Source organism: Salmo salar, chromosome ssa03 (genome assembly GCF_905237065.1).
Source record: "Salmo salar chromosome ssa03, Ssal_v3.1, whole genome shotgun sequence".
Lineage (NCBI taxonomy): Eukaryota > Metazoa > Chordata > Actinopteri > Salmoniformes > Salmonidae > Salmo > Salmo salar.
The window spans coordinates 25,706,140-25,712,139 of NC_059444.1; positions in this window are offsets into that span (position 1 = coordinate 25,706,140).

Here is a 6,000-nt window from a genome sequence, read left to right on the forward strand (position 1 = left end):
AGGTTACTCCCAAATCATCCTCTTCAACATTGTGACCTTACATTATAGAGCTTTCCTTTGGTGTAGATTTAGGCCTATACATTCATATCAGTTGTGTTCTTCCATTGTATTCACTTTTCCTTATTTCTATTGTGGATTGTGTTTCTGTGCCCCAATGGAAAGTCTACAAAACTATGAGCTATACCAACCTTTGTATTGAATGCTTGGAATTGGATTGTGATGATACAGATGAATTAATCCTGCACACAATGTGCTTATTTTTCATTACATTTTTTCTCAGGAAAAGTTTTTTCTTTGTGAATGAAATTGTTTGGTGAAATATGCATAAATGGAGAGGACTTTCCCATAATTCTGCACCTTTGCATAGTTGTACTTACAATTTTGATCATCATGATTTAGTGACTGGAATAAAAATGTATTGATCGACAGGGATTTTTTTTTTTTACACAGACTAAAATTCAGTTTTGTCTGCATGGACTCAAGATATAAGTATGGTTGCATTAATATTTTTGCAGGCAGTCATGTTCTTTTGATGAATGTATTTTCAATTTTAATGGTACAATGTAGTTTTGATGAATGTATTTAAAGTTTTGAGAAAGCAACTACACTGCTCAACAAAAATAAAGGGAACACTTAAACAACACAATGTAACTCTAAGTCAATCACACTTCTGTGAAATCAAACTGTCCACTTAGGAAGCAACACTGATTGACAATACATTTCACATGCTGTTGTGCAAATGGAATAGACAACAGGTGGAAATTATAGGCAATTAGCAAGACACCCCCAATAAAGGAATGGTTCTGCAGGTGGTGACCACAGACCACAGGTTCAAGAAACCTGTGACTCAGAGTTTTGTTAGGTTGGATATTCTTCCAACTTCATTCATCTCTTTCCTAATTTCTAACAGCCAGTGAACACTTGACAGATTCCATGTAGTTACTCACGGCAGTCGCTGTAGGGACAGTAATTAAAGGAGGCTAAAGTAATTGCATGTAATTGGACTATGGCGCAAATGATGGAGTTTGAGGTATGCGTCATGGGCAGTGTCAGTAGTAGCAGGGGTTACTTTAGTAGCATTGTTGGGATATCAGTTTATGAGGATTCATGCCACATGGCTTGGTAGCTGGTAACTGGGAGACCGATTACCGGAGGCTGTTATTCAAATGTCACAAATGAGTGATTTGGCTATAAAGGGGGAGTCTGTGTTGTCAGGAAATGACCCATGCGTTGCAGTGTGTATATCCTCAAGTTAAAGCAGCACATGAGGAGCAGGAGATAACCGAGGGCATAGGCTGAATTCTGGAGATTGAGTGTACATCAAGATACACTAGGCAGGGATGTTGGGACAGCATTGGTCTGGTCCACACACAGTACTCCTTACAGCACCTGCAGCGGTAAAGATCTTCATGTCTCTCCTCGGTGGGTTCACAGTTCTCACATGAAGTGAGGTCCAGCTGCATAATGAGTGAGCGTAAATTACGTTGACACCATCTGAAATACACTGCTCAAAAAAATAAAGGGAACACTTAAACAACACAATGTAACTCCAAGTCAATCACACTTCTGTGAAATCAAACTGTCCACTTAGGAAGCAACACTGATTGACAATACATTTCACATGCTGTTGTGCAAATGGAATAGACAGGAGGTGGAAATTATAGGCTATTAGCAAGACACCCCCAATAAAGGAGTGGTTCTGCAGGTGGGGACCACAGACCACTTCTCAGTTCCTATGCTTCCTGGCTGATGTTTTGGTCACTTTTGAATGCTGGCGGTGCTTTCACTCTAGTGGTAGCATGAGACGGAGTCTACAACCCACACAAGTGGCTCAGGTAGTGCAGCTCATCCAGGATGGCACATCAATGCGAGCTGTGGCAAGAAGGTTTGCTGTGTCTGTCAGCGTAGTGTCCAGAGCATGGAGGCGCTACCAGGAGACAAGCCAGTACATCAGGAGACGTGGAGAAGGCCGTAGGAGGGAAACAACCCAGCAGCAGGACCTCTACCTCCACCTTTGTGATAGGAGGAGCAGGAGAAGCACTGCCAGAGCCCTGCAAAATGACCTCCAGCAGGTCACAAATGTGCATGTGTCTGCTCAAACGGTCAGAAACAGACTCCATGATGGTGGTATGAGGGCCCGACGTCCACAGGTGTGGGTTGTGCTTACAGCCCAACACCATGCAGGACGTTTGGCTTTTGCCAGAGAACACCAAGATTGGCAAATTCGCCACTGGCGCCCTGTGCTCTTCACAGATGAAAGCAGGTTCACACTGAGCACGTGACAGACGTGACAGAGTCTGGAGATGCCGTGGAGAATGTTATGCTGCCTGCAACATCCTCCAGCATGACCAGTTTGGTGGTGGGTCAGTCATGGTGTAGGGTGGCATTTCTTTGGGGGGCCGCACAGCCCTCCATGTGCTCGCCAGAGGTAGCCTGACTGCCATTAGGTACCGAGATGAGATCTTCAGACCCCTTGTGAGACCATATGCTAGTGCGGTTGGCCCTGGGTTCCTCCTAATGCAAGACAATGCTAGACCTCATGTGGCTGGAGTGTGTCAGCAGTTCCTGCAAGAGGAAGGCATTGATGCTAAGGACTGGCCCGCCGGTTCCCCAGACCTGAATCCAATTGAGCACATCTGGGAAATCATGTCTCGCTCCATCCACCAACGCCACGTTGCACCACAGACTGTCCAGGAGTTGGCGGATGCTTTAGTCCAGGTCTGGGAGGAGATCCCTCAGGAGACCATCCGCCACCTCATCAGGAGCATGCCCAGGAGTTGTAGGGAGGTCATACAGGCATGTGGATGCCACACACACTACTGAGCCTCATTTTGACTTGTTTTAAGGACATTACATCAAAGTTGGATCAGCCTGTAGTGTGGTTTTCCACTTTAATTTTGAGTGTGACTTCAAATCCAGACCTCCATGGGTTGATAAAATGGATTTCCATTGATTATTTTTGTGTGATTTTGTTGTCAGCACATTCAACTATGTAAAGAAAAAAGTATTTAATAAGATTATTTCATTCATTCAGATGTAGGATGTGTTATTTTAGTGTTTCTTCTCTCTCTCCCATTAAATCTTTAATTGTTAGAATGAATACTTCAGAGTCCCATTCAGAAATGTTCTTATAGAATAGATGTTTCGGCGGTTGTCGGTCTTCGCATTCAGTCAACATAAATTCTAGCTGCAGACTAGTAATTAGTATTGAAGATTTGCTCTTATTCTGTCGGTATCGATAGTCTCAGAGTTTAACAACCATTACAACCTTAGCTTATACTGAAGGTACGCATGGTCTCTACTCAAACCTTAGCCCTCTCGGTAATCGAGGTACGCTTGGTATGAAGATGATTTCTCCAGGTGGGGGTTTTATTCGGAACTGTGGAAAAGCTGACCCATGACGACGTCTGTGCTCATGGGGGCGGGCCAATTCTCTCACATTAACGGTTTAAAATCACATTACACAATTTCACAAATAGTTTCATCTTTACTCATTCATTTTATACAATAATTAGATGCATGCCTCAGAACGGAGGCTCATGTATAAACAGAGTTATGGTAATGTGGCTGTATTGTCTTTCCTGAGGTCACAATCATAAAACAAAATGGACCGGTCGTAGCTGGATTCTCCACCTACCGTTTTACACATTCTCCAAAACATGGATATTGTTCAGTTCTCAAGTTCTGTGATGTAGAATAAGTTCCTTTGTTCTACTGTGAACCTCTCTCTCTCTCTATACTGCATGAGGGAGAGAGTCTCCTCCAGGAATTTACGACCTGAGATAACAGAGCCTGTGTGTAGGGGGAAGAGAGAGGTGGTGAGAGAGAGAGAGTTGGTGCTTCCTATATCCAAAGAGGGCCACGTCATGACACTCCTCTGGAACAATGATCACTCTTATGTTCCACGAAACCTAAAAACATAGACTTGAAAAGGAAAGAAAAAAACTACATGTTTAATCATTTCACACCACCCTTGATGTGACTAAAACTGGGGAAAGAACCGTCCATCCGTTACGTTCTATACCCATGAGATGCTGGTCTCCATGCCCTCTCTTTTATTTTCATCCTTGGGTGTTATTGCAAAACACATACTATGAGCTTTGTATGCAATTAATTGTACCGTATCATCCAGCAATCTCTATGTATCAATGCAATTTAACATGAAAATTCTGATGACATGGTAAAACAAAAGAAAATGAAAAAATCTTCGTGGTTGACCCAAGCTATCATCTAGTGAGTTCTCTAACAACCTCCCTGTCGGAGGCCACTTAAGGAAAAGGTTTCTAGAGCCTCCCTAGGCCTAATAAATTTGAGCAATGCCCCCACCGTTTGAAAGCAACTCTCTCTCTCGCTGTATCCAAATCATAACAAAAACATTTGATAAATTATCCAACCCAAATTTAGAATGACAGTCTTTAGTGCTTTACTTTGAGTATGACTCGAATTCAAGTTTCTCAACCTAGCACACATCATCCCGGTTAGAATGTACATTTATAAACAGAACCTTTTATTGCCCGTAATAACTATTTTTTCAGCCCCCCCCCCCCCCGTCCCTGTTTTCCTGTCGTGAGTGGCCTGGTAAGATCGGCATACTTAGCCTAAATTGTTCGCAGTGTCCCGGCACTTATCATTCTAGCGTGTCTTCTTCAGATAGTGTTACAATTCATCTTTCCAACGGCACATGTAACTCTTGCCTGTCACATTTGATGGCCCTTGATCATGTCCCGATTTCAATATCCAAATAGATACATCTGTTTTTCCCACGTACACATGTCTCTCACCTGAGCCGCTATCACCCTTCTTTCTGGTCCATTTCTCCCACCAGCACCTCAGGAACATGAGAGAAATTTGTATGTTATCTCTCTCCACGCTCACCCCACATGCGCATTAAGACACCATCTGACGTCACCTTCTATGATAACCTCGAGAGGACAGATCAGAACAACAGTTTAGTTCAAGTCATTTCTGTTTCAGGAAATCCAGACAAGCATTGACTACATGACACATTTTTACATTCCTAATATCTTAATAACCTTATCTCTATGGCAAACGTCAAAGAGCATAACAACATACTGTTACTGTTGAAACTATTTTCAAAATTAGTTCATACTCCCGTATTTTACTGGCAATCTCTCGGAAGAGTTACCTGATCAGGAAGTTAGCACCCTAGCCCATTGAAGAATCCCACACTCCAGTAGGCCCCATCTGGTGAAGTTTGTATCGAAACGAAAGACAAAAATTAAATCAGCAATACACATATCACAATCCATTTGGAGTAACTGTCATCCCTTATTAACCTGTTGGGGCTAGGGTTCTGAGTTTGGTGAGGGCCAAACTTGGTGGGTGTCAAATTAGCTAGCCGTGATGGCCGGGCTATCTACTCAGAATATTGCAAAATGTGCTTTCGCCGAAAAGCTATTTTAAAATCTGACACCGCGATTGCATAAAGGAGTTCTGTATCTATAATTCTTAAAATAATTATGTATTTTGTGAACGTTAATCGTGAGTAATTAAGTAAATTCACTGGAAGTTTGCGGTGGGTATGCTAGTTCTGAACATCACATGCCAATGTAAAAAGCTGTTTTTTTTATATAAATATGAACTTGATTGAACAAAACATGCATGTATTGTATAACATAATGTCCTAGGAGTGTCATCTGATGAAGATCTTCAAAGGTTAGTGCTGCATTTAGCTGTGGTTTTGGTTTTTGTGACATATATGCATGCTTTGAAAATGGCTGTGTGATTATTTTTGGCAGGGTACTCTCCTGACATGATCTAATGTTTTGCTTTCGCTGTAAAGCCTTTTTGAAATCGGACAGTGTGGTTAGATTAACGAGAGTCTTATCTTTAAAATGGTGTAAAATAGTAATATGTTTGAGAAATTAAAGTTATAGCATTTATGAGGTATTTGTATTTCGCGCCACACGATTCCACTGGCTGTTGACTAGGTGGGACGCAAACGTCCCACCTTGCCCAGGGAGGTTAACATATATTTTT